The sequence below is a fragment of the Saccostrea echinata genome, unplaced genomic scaffold (genome assembly GCF_033153115.1).
Source record: "Saccostrea echinata isolate AGI-Se365-2 ecotype Australia unplaced genomic scaffold, CSIRO_AGI_Sech_v1 ptg000033l, whole genome shotgun sequence".
NCBI lineage: Eukaryota > Metazoa > Mollusca > Bivalvia > Ostreida > Ostreidae > Saccostrea > Saccostrea echinata.
In genome coordinates, this window is record NW_026889782.1 from 30,631,472 (window position 1) to 30,645,468 (window position 13,997).

Below are 13,997 nucleotides of genomic sequence, written 5' to 3' on the forward strand. Positions count from 1 at the left end.
TGCTAGGACTTTCATACTTCACATCTGTAATCCTTGTGACAAGACATTCCTTTGGATACCAACAACTTTGACCTTGACGTACTTTTGAGAAACTTAAACCTTTGCTGTATTTATGAACAGTTGGTGCTAGGCCTTTCATATTCACTTGTATTTCTGGTCAGAAGGCCTCTCTTTGGGCACCACTAATTTTGACCATTTGACCTTGACCTTGATGTTTGACTTAATTTTGAAAAACTTTAACCTTTTCCATATCTATTCAATAGTTGCTGCTGGGGCTTTCATATTTCACAGGTATATTCCTACAGACAAGACCTTACTTTGGGTACCAACATATTTGAATTGCATTTGAGAAAGTTTAACCTTTGCTTTAAGTTGCCATACAAGGGCATCAGTGTTTCACAAACACATCTTGTTTTGTTTGTTTATTGACTTTATGTACCTTCATGATTGTTTCACTTATTTTAGAATGACACCTGATTCATATGTAGGTGGAGGTCTGAAAATTCAGATCAGTGCTCAGTCCTTAATTAATGAAGGCCATTAATTGAGCAGTGTGAGAGATTTTTCGCACTCTTGTGACACAGGACCTCATGTCATCACCTACTCTAACACAGGACCTCGTGTCATCAGTTACTTTAACAGAGGACCTCATATATTAGCACCTACTGTAACACAGGACCTAATGTCTGCACCTACTTTGACATAGGACCTTGTGTCAGCCACTTCTGTGACACAGGACCTAGTGTCAACACCTACTGTGACACAGGACCTTATGTCAGCACCTACTGTAACACAGGACCTCATGTCAACACCTACTGTAACACAGGACCTTATGTCAACACCTTCTGTAACACAGGACATCATGTCAACACCTATTGTGACACAGGACCTAATGTCAGCATCTACCATGACACAGGACATCATGTCAACACCTACTGTAACACAGGACCTCATCTCATCACCTACTGTAACACAGGACCTCATGTCAACACCTATTGTGACACAGGACCTAATGTCAGCACCTACTGTGACACAGGACCTCATGTCAACACCTACTGTAACACAGGACCTCATCTCATCACCTACTGTAACACAGGACCTCAAGTCAACATCTACTGTAACACAGGACCGTGTGTCAGCACCTATTGTAACATAGGATCTTGTGTAAGCACCTACTGTGACACAGGACCTCGTGTCAACACCTATTGTGACACAGGACCTAATGTCAGCACCTACTGTGACACAGGACCTCATGTCAACACCTACTGTAACACAGGACCTCATCTCATCACCTACTGTAACAAAGGACCTCATGTCAACACCTATTGTGACACAGGACCTAATGTCAACACCTACTGTGACACAGGACCTCATGTCAACACCTACTATGACACAGGACCTAATGTCAGCACCTACTGTGACACAGGACCTCATGTCAACACCTACTATGACATAGGACCACATGTCATCACCTACTCAAGGCTAGAAATAATTATTTTTGTTTACTGGTCACTCGGGCTATTACCTTAAATTTTTACTTGTCAGCTTAGTACTTTCACTGTCCCACTGGGCCAGTAGATTTTAAAAAGACTGGCCCAAAAAACATATTAATAATACTAGTAATATTTTTTTTATATTTCATACTTAGAAGTGCAACTTAACAAAACAAGAAACAGTAGAAGTTGGGACACACAACCCTGTCAAGTTAACTAGCCCCACCGTGAATGAATTTCATTATGCATAAAAAAAATGCTGACCCAAAGGGCACATGCCCTTTGCAATGTACTAGCCCAGATTGAAAATTCACTGGCCCCAGACCAGCAGGCCATCAATTATTTTGAGGCCTGCTACTGTGACACAGGACCTCATGTCATCACTACTGTGACACAAAACTATATATATTAAGTTTCAACTGATTCAGAAGACCATAATAAATTGAACCCCTCCTCTTTTTTGTTATCTTGTAAACCTTAATTCTTAGCCTCAGTATATTTCTTCAGAATTTTTCATTTTAGTTTCCAAGTGGATGAAATGGGAAAGCAGGGCTAATATGTGTTATGGTATTAAGTTGAAATATTCCACACTTTATTTATTCAATCAGTATGTAAGTTACTTTCTCCAGTTACCTCTTCATGTTTTATCATGTTGGTTTACAACTTGAAGATAACAAAACTCTCTGGTTGGGACTTTAAAAAAAATGAATGGACAATCAACTCCTTCTAATTTCCAAGGATTGACAGTACTAAAAAAGAAGGTGTGATTTTGAAACAGATTCTTCAAAATGGAGAAAAAGAAAAAGCCAAAAAGATACTTCAGACATTCTTGAAATTAATAATGAATTCAGACAGATGAAAAATATAGAGAGGAGTGATGATAAAAGAGAATCATAACCAGGCACCTGATGCTGGAATCTTATGTAACATATGCCATTTCTAAGTCACTAAACACAAATAAATTTTTTTTTAATTTGATGAAAGAAAATTTTTTTGATTTTGGAAGAGAGGAATTTAAATAGACAATAACTGTGGCACAGCTCTTTTGCAGGGCAAAATGATATTTTTTGGTGAAATATGATGTAAAAGCAATTGTTTAATATTATGATACATCATTTAATTATCTGTAATCAAAAAAAAGAGCAGTATCACAGTTGTCGTGAAAAAGCTAATTGTGCAATGTTAAAACATTATGAAATTATTAAAAGGTTTTATTATTTCAACATAATAGTTCTTGAAACTTACTTTTTTTTCCACATAAGAATAAATTCATATGATTTTATGCTTGCCCTAAAAATTACAATTTTTAATTTTTTTCTGTTTTTAAAATACATAGCTTTCTGTATTGTCTTAATTGAAATATTTGCAAATATTAATTAGTTCAGGACAATGAGTAATTACAAGTTTAAAATTCTTTTGCCTTGGTAAATAGTTTATATATCATCTGTCAGTTATTTCTAAAATACCGTATATACTCGCCTACAAGTCGGTTTTTTGGGAGTTAAACTTTGGTGCAAAACTCTTTTTCTGACTTACACGCGAGTTATAAAAAGATTTATATTTTAGCGAGTCAATCCCTCTAATTTAAGCTTTAAAAATACAACAGACTTATAGGCGGACCGACTTATAGGCGAGTATATACGGTACTTTGAAGTAAGATTACTCTATTTCCATAACAGCAGGGATATTAAAAACATTCATAATAATAGAATAATTATTATCTCATATTTCACACCAACTCCTAGAACAAACATAATTTTTACCTCTTCTTGCATACGAAACATTGAATTTCCAAATTCTTTGCAACATCACCTTAAAACACGGGCTTAAAATCACTAGATCATTAATTAATCATTGATGTTACTTTTAAGACTTCTCATTAGACCATTAATTAAGGATCAGTCTTCACACTTCCTTACGGATTACCTTCAATCAATAAACACTTCACCGAATCAAGCATTGTGAAGACACAGAGTCCACATCAGGAATGCTCTTTGACTTTGCTTATATTTCAAGGAAGTGTCCTAACTATGATAATTAACCTTGTCGAAATTTACCTCAAATCAATAATTCTCTCTCAATCAAGTGAAAAAGAAAGAAAAGAAAAATCAGGTCCCAACTCTGTATATAATATAGTATAAGATTTGACTCCTGCATGCTTATTTTTGTCTCTTCCAATTTTGTTCATAACTTATATGTAACAAACAATTGCAGCAGCTTTTCATGAGGTATGTTTAGAATTGTTAGGTCAGCATGTCAGTCAAAATATGACCGACGAAAAAAAATTACCTATATTAATAAAATATGACAGTGAAGACTTGGTCATATGATAAAAATGTATTTTCTCCAAATTTTTCAGTGCGGACACAATGGCAGCAATATGGAGGAACAAAACACATTTGGTATCTGTGGTAAATATGATAGGTGGACACAAGATCATGTCAGAAGTGTCCACTGTGTAATAACTGTCAATGCATGCTATTTCACATGTATCTGAGAATCGTTAAGTTGTCAGTGTCTAACGAGGGTGTCCTCGTTAACAAATAATCAACAATAATAATTAATTACTTTACCCTTGTTTGTACTGTATGAGACCAGGTCATGACCAAATTCCTAGAACACGAATTCCAAACAGAATTAAGCATTTTAGTTTTGTTTTTTCTCCACCCCATATAAATTTTTAAATCAAATAAATGAAATTTTATTCCAGGATGCTTATTAAGATAAATCATTTGAACAAGTCCTTATAGTCATACAAAAGTTTGCATCCTAGATGTCCAGACATCACATAGTTGTAATAAAGGTAAAATTAGAGTCATTTATTTTTCAAAACAAAGTTTTAATTACTAATTGTTAATTTTCAGGAGCCTATGGGGGCTTCACCACTAAGACCCCCCCAACCAGATACTACCCTTGACCCACCTAAAATGCCCCAAGGACTGATGCTGGCATCATGAAAATTTGTCTACCACTTTGACTTAGATGATATATATATATACATATATATATATATATATATATATATATATATATATACCGGTATTAGAATCCATTGAAATTTTATATTGTTCATTTCAGAAAAGAATCTGAATTCGTTCTCTCATTTTCACGAACCATAAATAAATAAAAAAGTGACTTATAAATAGATAATTCAATACAATTATTTAGGCTTACCAGAAATTCCCAGCAGTGTCTCTAAATACCAGAGTAGTCTCCCTTTGTGAAACTCTCCACAATAAATTCCTTCTTTAAAATCTGTATCACATCCTTCATTCCTGTTGGAGAAAAATTAGGTAATAAAAATGGCTGGATAATCATTCTTCATCCCAAATGTAAACATATTTAAGATTTTGAAATATGTTTTTTTTTTTTATTTGAATTATTTTCAAACAGAAAATGCATCTTATTACAACCTGTATAAAAAATGTTTGCAATGATAAAAATCTCTGTCGTAACAGTGCGACATAAAATACTTAAGAGGCAGCAAGTGCCTGCCCTAAGATCATCTTTACTGAAAGGAAGTTCTCTTCAGCAAGTCATGGAATGTGATTCAAAGCTGACCAAGATATTAAGTACTATGTCTGTAACACGACGTCGACTTTATGAAATGACTGATGGAAGGACATACCGGTACTTAAAATGATCCTTACTTTGTTAAGAGATGACTTTTCTGACAATAAAACGTGTAATATTACACAAAGGGCTTTATTGAAAGATGTTTAAAGCTACCTTAATGTCAGATAAAATATGTTCATACCTTCATTTTCAATATATCAAATATGAGTAGATTTAAATACATTTTTCATCTCTCTCTTCCTCTGCTAAATGGACTTCTTGTAAAATTTTGAATTAAGAAGTAATTAACATGACCTTGTAAATCAAGGTCTTTTCAGAAGTAATTAACATGACCTTGTAAATCAAGGTCTTTTCAAAAGTAATTAACATGACCTTGTGAATCAAGATGTCCTCAGAAGTTTAAGAGATAAATTTTAATTTTTGAGAATTCATGAGAACATGAACAACGCCTCACACAGGCATATTTCACGAAGCGTGTTAGCACTTCATGATAAATATGCAGGCATGAAGCATTGTAGTTCATGTACCTCATGAATTTTCAAAAATTAAATTCATATCTTATATTTACATTATTTTTCTGATGACTCGCCACATATATTTGTCATTCAACGATCATTTTTGAAAAGAAAAAGAAGTTTGCACTTTTTTTTTTACTTCAATCACATCTTAATAAACAAATGTCTAAAATAATCTTTACAGTTTGTGTGTAACAATATTCTCCCCGATTGTTCCCAACAGTGATATCCCTGTCCGACATCTACAGTGATTTCCCGAGTCTGATATCTTAAGTGATCTCCCCCTGATTACAATCTACAGTGGTCTCCCCTGTCAGATTTCTAGAGTTGTCTCCCCTGTCAGATGTCTAGAGTTGTCTCCCATGTCAGATGTCTAGAGTTGTCTCCCATGTCTGATGTCTAGAGTGGTCTCCCCTCATCTGATTGATTCCCAGATCTTTCTACATTTACATGTCAATTCTTATCATTATCTTTTACCTATTATTTATCTTAAAACTTCAAAATTATAATTTTTGCTTCTTAAATTTAGTTCCTAAAAATGCCAAAAATGGGGGACATACGTTACCTTGAAACTGCTTTATAATCTGTAGTACAGAATCTCACAAAAGTTGCCTCCTATTTTTGATCATCTTTGTAATCCTCTCTGCAACAACATCAAGTTCAACTGAAAATCACTGCAGTGACAGTGCTGGCCAAAAGTTCTCAGCAAAGCTCGATCAGTTCCTTAAAAATCATGAAATATTACAATTTAGTCATTGTCTTCACATTGCTACATAGTAAGAGTGTTCAGATGGATTTTAAAGAAATAATTATAATTAGACTTATACAGAAATATATACCCTTGTTTTTCATTGAAACAACCTCCTTGATACAAAAGTCTAAGCTCTTAAGCTAAAATTTACATCAGTAAAACATCAAACAATCAGGTCTGCATTATCACTTACATGTTTATCAATTTAGCCACTCAATGATATCTATATTTTAAAGGAATTTCTAGGTCAAAATATATATCAACATTCATTAAAAGCCATAAGGGTTAAAATTTTCTTACGTCTAATACCTTAACATATGTACCTAATCAAAACTCGACATCAAAGGAAAATTAAATCCCCAGACCTCAAAGGAGAAAAGTGGGAGTAAACTTGCACTCAATGACCTTTCTGCTAGCGCACATATGGTCATGACTTCGGGGTAGGGGGGATGTTTAATTCAGATAATTAACTCGGGACTCCAAAGAGAGTCAACGGAGTGTAAAAATAGCACAAATTAAGTGACAGTCAATCTCACTAATGCCCATAAGGGATGACTTTTTAAACCTTTCAGCAAAGAAGAGCTATGATGAGAAATCACTATCAACAAGGTGTTTTCCTTCAACGTTTTTTACAAGTACATCTAATAAATGAATATTTATTAATGAAGCTGATTTTACTCATGGGAAAATGAATAGGGCAATTAATTAAAAACCTTCAGGTGACCCTTTAAGTCTTAGATTATCTGATATCGGATTGACATATTTAACCACTGTCAAAATTTTAAATGATCAGGAATATTTAACAGAAAGCCAAAAATGCACAAGTATTAAAAGTCCATTTATACATATGAGAATTAAAAAAAATTAAATTCTTAACAGATAGATTTTTTAAAAAACTGAAATTAAAAGTTGATCTTTGTATTCCTATATAGAAAATAATAAGTGATTGTAGCTGAGATAAAAACTTGACGGGTAGATTAAAACTCTAAAAATCTGACAGGTCTCCATTCAGCCTATTGTGTGTGTGGAAATTAAGAAATTAAAATATCAAACAACCTGGGTGAAACAGAGGAAGAAAAGAGAGAGGGGGAGGGGGGGAGAAAGAGAGACAGAAAGACACTTGGAGGAACAACAGTCGGGATGGAGAAGTAAGCATTTCCTGTACTGTGTACTGAAACATTCATAATCTGACAGGGTAAATTAACAAAATATTTTCAACCCGGGTGAAATGGCAGCCTTAAGCCTAGCAGAAAGAGAGGTAGATGGAAAGAAAAGGAGAGAGGGGGTGGTTATTGAGAGTTCCCTGTATATCTATGATTAACATTGAATTTCAAACAAAACAGGTTCTCCATATCAATGCAAATAAAAGAAAAACCAAAAAGCAACAAGAAAAGATGAGAAATCAGAAGACGTGACAGGCACCTGTCAGTTGTCATACCTTAATAAGAGGTGAAGAAAAGTCATCCAAAGTGAAAACACAGTAAAACTCCTGAAACACCACAGAAATCACCAATGTAACAGCGCTGGATTAACTTCATTTAAATCGCTTCTATTCACTTCTACCCTACGACTGAGTGACTCTGAATTAAACACGGCTGTTAATACAAATTGTTCTGTTTCGTTCAGGCTCGGGAGAAACAATAGTATTTGTTTACGTTTGACCCTTTGTACATGAGAAAACATCGAGGCCCTGTATTGTTCTCCCTCGTAAGGAAATGTTCAGGATATCCTTTTATAAATACATACAGGGTTTACCCAGGTTTTATACCCAGTTATACCTTAAATAATTATTTTTTATTAATATAACTTTCTTTGTATAAAAGGATGAAAAATTTGATTCTGGTCTACAAGACATTAATTGAACGGGGTACACTGGATATTCCTCCTCAGACTCTTTACATTTTTAATTATAAATTTAAACAAATAATACAACCTTAAAACTATAACAGAAAAGGAGAAAATGTATGGCTGGACTTGGAATCTTACCCGGACAGATCAGTAGGTGGAGCACCTGACTAGTGATGCAGGGTTCCCAGGTATGATTCCCGTTCCAACCATACATTTTTTCCTTTCCGGTTACAAAAAAAAATAATAATAATCTAACCTTCCAAACCACTGCTACAATTATCAATACATACTATTGCTGAGTTATAACATCATTCATCATTCAAATTTTGTAACAATACTGTAACAGTTATAATTTCATTCAATATAACTACAATTTTATCAAATTACCCTAAGCCCCTGTTACAAATCATTTACCTGTGTTTCTTGTCCTGACTGTATATACATCTATTTTACTTGATATGTATATAACAGGGAAGACAAACACCTGTAAATGTTGTCCTCTTTAGGACACACACCATTAGTTCTACAGGGAATTACCCATCTAACTGACTGATCATGCAACTCAATCAAAAGTGTACATACTATAATACAGCTGAAATTGGGTATCTTGAACACTGATATCTTGAATACCATGCATGGATATGTCGAAGTGATTTGGAAGTCCCAACCCCATATTCTTTTATTAAGTAATATACCCTTAGATATCTCGAATCCTAGGATATCTCAAAGTTTTTTCTCGGTCACACTGAGTTCGAGATAACGAGGTTTAATTGATTGCAGTTAATTTGACATTAATTACTGGTAAAATTCTGTTAATTAAAAATATCTTAATTAACATCAAAAGCTTTTATTTAGCACAGACATAGCTTTCAACATTATGAAACTTATTTATGAAATAAAATTGTAGGAATTTCATTTTATTAACTCAAGTTTAAAAATAACCCTGACTGCATGTACTAAAGTAAATGTAAACTTTGTTTTATCCTAATAATGATTTTCGAAAAATGCATATAATTTCATGATACCTTTGTGAGCAAAATTTGTCAGAAATTGTTTGTTTAAACTTCATTCACCACTACATAAAGAAATGATAGTTAATTATTTAAGTGAGAGTTATCTTTCTTCTCAGGTAGTCAATGAGCCTTAATTAATTAAATTATCATGTTTCAGCAGATGGAATACTAAAATATATATTACACATTATTCTGTTAATTCATGTCCTAACAAAGAACACATAAACCTAACACATCAAATGATCATGGAACACTTCAGAACTGGTAGCGACACACCAGTGCAAAATGTCCCGATTTTTATGAATTTTATGATTCATCCATGAACAGCTAAGGCCCAGATTAACTTTAGTCACTTCTCCTGGAAACCAACAGAAGTCGTAAACTTCCCAGAAAGGCGTCATGGTGTTAGACAATTAGGATTTAGTTTCGCTTTTCTTTATTGATTTGGAATAAACCACTGCTAACATTGCGGAGTCCATTTCTTTTTACGACTGATGCTTATTGCAAAAGTATCACCTACACGGCTAAAAGCAGAGACTTTATTCTGCGTATTAATATGGCAAATTTTTTACCTCCTGCTTAGGACATTAGAATCCAACTTCAGTTTGCACATTAATATAGTTAAGATAGAAAGAAGGTACTTTTTACCCCTGCCAATGAAATCTAAAAGTATGTTGTCTGTTCGCCTAAATGCATGGATAATACCACATTACAATACTTTATGATACATATATATATATTAGTACTATAGTACACCAAGTCAAATATAAAAATTTGGAACAGATCCATCCAATTCAGTTAGTCTAGATCAAATCAGATAAAAATACTCCTAACTCATATTTTGGGTGAAGTTAAATTAAGACCAAATTTTGGGTTTACTTAATCAAGAGTCTATTAGCAGATCCATTTGGGGGGGAGGGGGGGGGCTGAACCCCCCCCCCTCGTCACCCACCACCACCACCACCACCCACCCACCCCGATGTGCAAAATTATTGAATTCAGATTAATAGAATTGTAGCCAAGAATTGGAATCTCAGGTACTCCCTCATAACAGGTATGGACCCCCCTCCTCCTCTTGAAAAATTTCCTGGATCCTACCTAGCATGTGTCACATTTAAGGGTACAGTAAAATACACTTATTACGAAGTCCCAGGGATGAACAATTGTCCTTTATCTGATAAATCTGTTTAGTATACAATATATTTCAAAGCAACAGGGAAGGAATATCACTTTACTGTAAGAGTCAATTCATTATAAGCATAAGCAAATTAATTTGGCCTGGCTTGAAGTTATCTTCATAAGTAGACTTCATGCTAATGAATTGAATACTCTTTAGGTATGCTAAAAATTAATTTGACCTGGCCTGAAGTTTTCATTGTAAGCAGACTTCATGCTCCATGAATTGAATATTTTGGGTATGCTAAAAATTAATTTGGCCTGGCCTGAAGTTATCATCTTTAGCAGACTTCATGCTCCATGAATTGATAATACTCATGAAATTCCCCAACTTTACAGATCATTTCCTACAGTTTTAAAAGATAATGAAGTAATTCCAGGAATTCTGTAACTCTGGGTGATTTATAGGATGTAAAACACGGGAGAAATCGCAGGAAGTAGAGACCAGATGTAACGTCATGGTGGGAACAGAATGTGTATCCATCCCATAACGTACTCTGACCTTAATAAATTAGTGCTGATCTTACATCATACTACACAGGAAAAAGAATACCGGTCTTAAAATCTCAGATTTGTCCCATAAGAGATCATGTCAAAATTAAGTGCAGTTGCATAAGTTTAAGAGTTTGAAGAGATATCACAATTACACTTCATACATTATGAGTGTATATCATTGATAGAGAATTAAGATTAATCCCTTGGGTTCCTGCCTCTCTGCCTCTCCTATTCTATGTGTGAACACTTCGCTGACAGGATAGCCAAGAGGAGCACAGTACCTCGCAGTGATCCCTTTTATCAACATATATATATATCCATATCCTCAATACAGTCGTGAATTCAAGAAAAACTAAATATTAAATAAATTAATTTTAAAGTTCTTATACATACAAATTTAAAATTTCATGAAGCTTAAAATTAAGTGTTAAGAGAAAAATCAGTGAATTATAATGGACTTGAATGATCTTGGAATATGCCTATACTGTAACATATTATTAAAAAAAATATAGTATTCAAAACCACTGAAAACATAAATTCACCCATGCGAGATCTTGATAGACTGTGTATTTGACAATCAAATCATAAGCTAATTAATTTGATAAAATTTTTAATGACCATGAATTACAATCATATAATAAGAAATTAGATATTCTAATTCTTTTTAATAAATTTGAAATCATAATAGACAGCAAAATTCCTCAACATTTGAACTGTCCTTGCAGAAGAAAAAAAAAATTTATAAAATTAAAAATGAGCATTTTATTTTTTTTTTTAATAATAATAATATTAGAACATGCACAGGAGAAAAAAATTAACAAATTACTATTAGAAATAAAAATTGTATGCATCCATTAAATGATTATTTTTTTTTTTGCAGGGGATGATATGATTTGATTTCTAAATCATCAGTTGAGATTTTTTTCCCCTCTAAAGTCAATAATCTAAGTGTTACTCAAAATACTTACTAATGTTAATGGGATATACCCTCCTTAGTCTGTTTACAATAAGTCAAGGTTTGGCTGCATGAAATGTTTCTACACTGGGAGGAAGCGAGATGCTTATCACTAATAAAAGAGATTCCTGCCATCAAACTACATCAATCTGTACAGGTCTGTCCAAAAGTAACCTCCTCTAATCAAACATCAGTCTGTACTGGACTGTCCAAAAGTAACCTCCTCTAATAAAACATCAATCTGTACTGGTCTGTCCAAAAGCAACTTCCTCTAATCAAACACCAATCTATACTGGACTGTCTAAAAGTATCATCCTCTAATCAAACATCAGTCTGTACTGGACTATCCAAAAGTAACATTCTTTAATCAAACATCAGTCTGTACTGGACTACCCAAAAGTAACATTCTCTAATCAAACATCAGTCTGTACTGGACTATCCAAAAGTAACATTCTTTAATCAAACATCAGTCTGTACTGGACTATCCAAAAGTATCATCCTCTAATCAAACATCAGTCTGTACTGGACTATCCAAAATTAACATCCTCTAATCAAACATCAATCTGTACTGGACTATCCAAAATTAACATCCTCTAATCAAACATCAGTCTGTACTGGACTATCCAAAATTAACATCCTCTAATCAAACATCAGTCTGTACTGGTCTGTCCAAAAGTAACATTCTCTAATCAAACATCAGTCTGTACTGGTCTGTCCAAAAGTATCATTCTCTAATCAAACATCAGTCTGTACTGGACTACCCAAAAGTAACATTCTCTAATCAAACATCAGTCTGTACTGGACTGTCCAAAAGTAACCTCCTTTAATCAAACATCAATCTGTACAGGTCTGTCCAAAAGCAACTTCCTCTAATCAAACACCAATCTATACTGGACTGTCTAAAAGTATCATCCTCTAATCAAACATCAGTCTGTACTGGAATATCTAAAAGTAGCATCCTCTAATCAAACATCAGTCTGTACTGGAATATCTAAAAGTAGCATCCTCTAATCAAACATCAATCTGTACTGGACTATCCAAAATTAACATCCTCTAATCAAACATCAATCTGTACTGGACTATCCAAAATTAACATCCTCTAATCAAACATCAATCTGTACTGGACTATCCAAAATTAACATCCTCTAATCAAACATCAGTCTGTACTGGTCTGTCCAAAAGTAACATTCTCTAATCAAACATCAGTCTGTACTGGTCTGTCCAAAAGTATCATTCTCTAATCAAACATCAGTCTGTACTGGACTGTCCAAAAGTAACATTCTCTAATCAAACATCAGTCTGTACTGGACTATCCAAAAGTAGCATCCTCTAATCAAACATCAGTCTGTACAGGTCTGTCCAAAAGTAACATTCTCTTATCAAACATCAATCTGTACTTGACTACCCAAAAGTAAAATCCTCTAATCAAACATCAGTCTGTACTGGACTATCCAAAAGTAATATTCAGGGCTCTACATTACTTATTTCCCTACTTGTCCATTCAGACAAGTGACCAAGACATTTACTTGTCCAGACTTCAACTTCACTTGTCCAAAAATTTTTCAATAAAGATTAATACTGTCAACTTGAAAACTAAAATAAAATCCATTACACATGACATGTGCTTAATTGATTCATGATGTTATTGATAAATACAAAAAACACATATTAAAACAAAATTTCATCTAGACTTTCTGTCCTGACAGCAACATACAGTGTTCCAATTTGTGACTAAAATGGTCGCATTTGCGACAATTAATTTTGCAACCAAAATTCAAACTAACTTGCATTTTCGCGACTGAGAAAATTTGGGCTGGCGGCGTCCATTTTTAAGATCGCCATCAAGATTTACTTTTATCAAGATTTTCTACTAAGAAAATGTTTGAAGACATATAATTTTATGAACTTTATATTAAAGCATCGCAAGGAGTTGGATCATGTAATGGTACGACAGCATGTTGTAATAGTGACTTCTTATACAAGTTTGACATATATACGTCCCTGATAGAAATGGCATCTAAACGTCGTTAACTTTCTAGAACCCGACCTTGTTATTGAAACATTTGGTCAATTGCTTGCATATCACAACTAATTAAGAGTGTTTTGGTGGCATAAATCAATGATGAAGTTCTAAGTCTGATAAAATGCAAGGGTCAAGATTAATACATGTCCAAC

The 13,997-nt window shown here is 33.8% G+C and overlaps 1 protein-coding gene across 1 annotated transcript in view; it reads right to left on the minus strand.

Annotated features, from left to right (window-relative positions):
- The window catches only part of LOC133199118 (hydroxysteroid 11-beta-dehydrogenase 1-like protein), a 28,144-nt gene extending 16,201 nt beyond the window's left edge, over positions 1-11,943 (minus strand). The window contains exons 1-3 of the mRNA XM_061334992.1: positions 11,836-11,943; positions 6,150-6,307; positions 4,668-4,768 (exon numbers count right to left, since the gene is read on the minus strand). The gene's annotated coding sequence lies outside the window, so the exon portion shown is untranslated. The remainder of the gene's footprint in view (positions 1-4,667; positions 4,769-6,149; positions 6,308-11,835) is intronic.
- Positions 11,944-13,997: the final 2,054 nt, after the last annotated feature.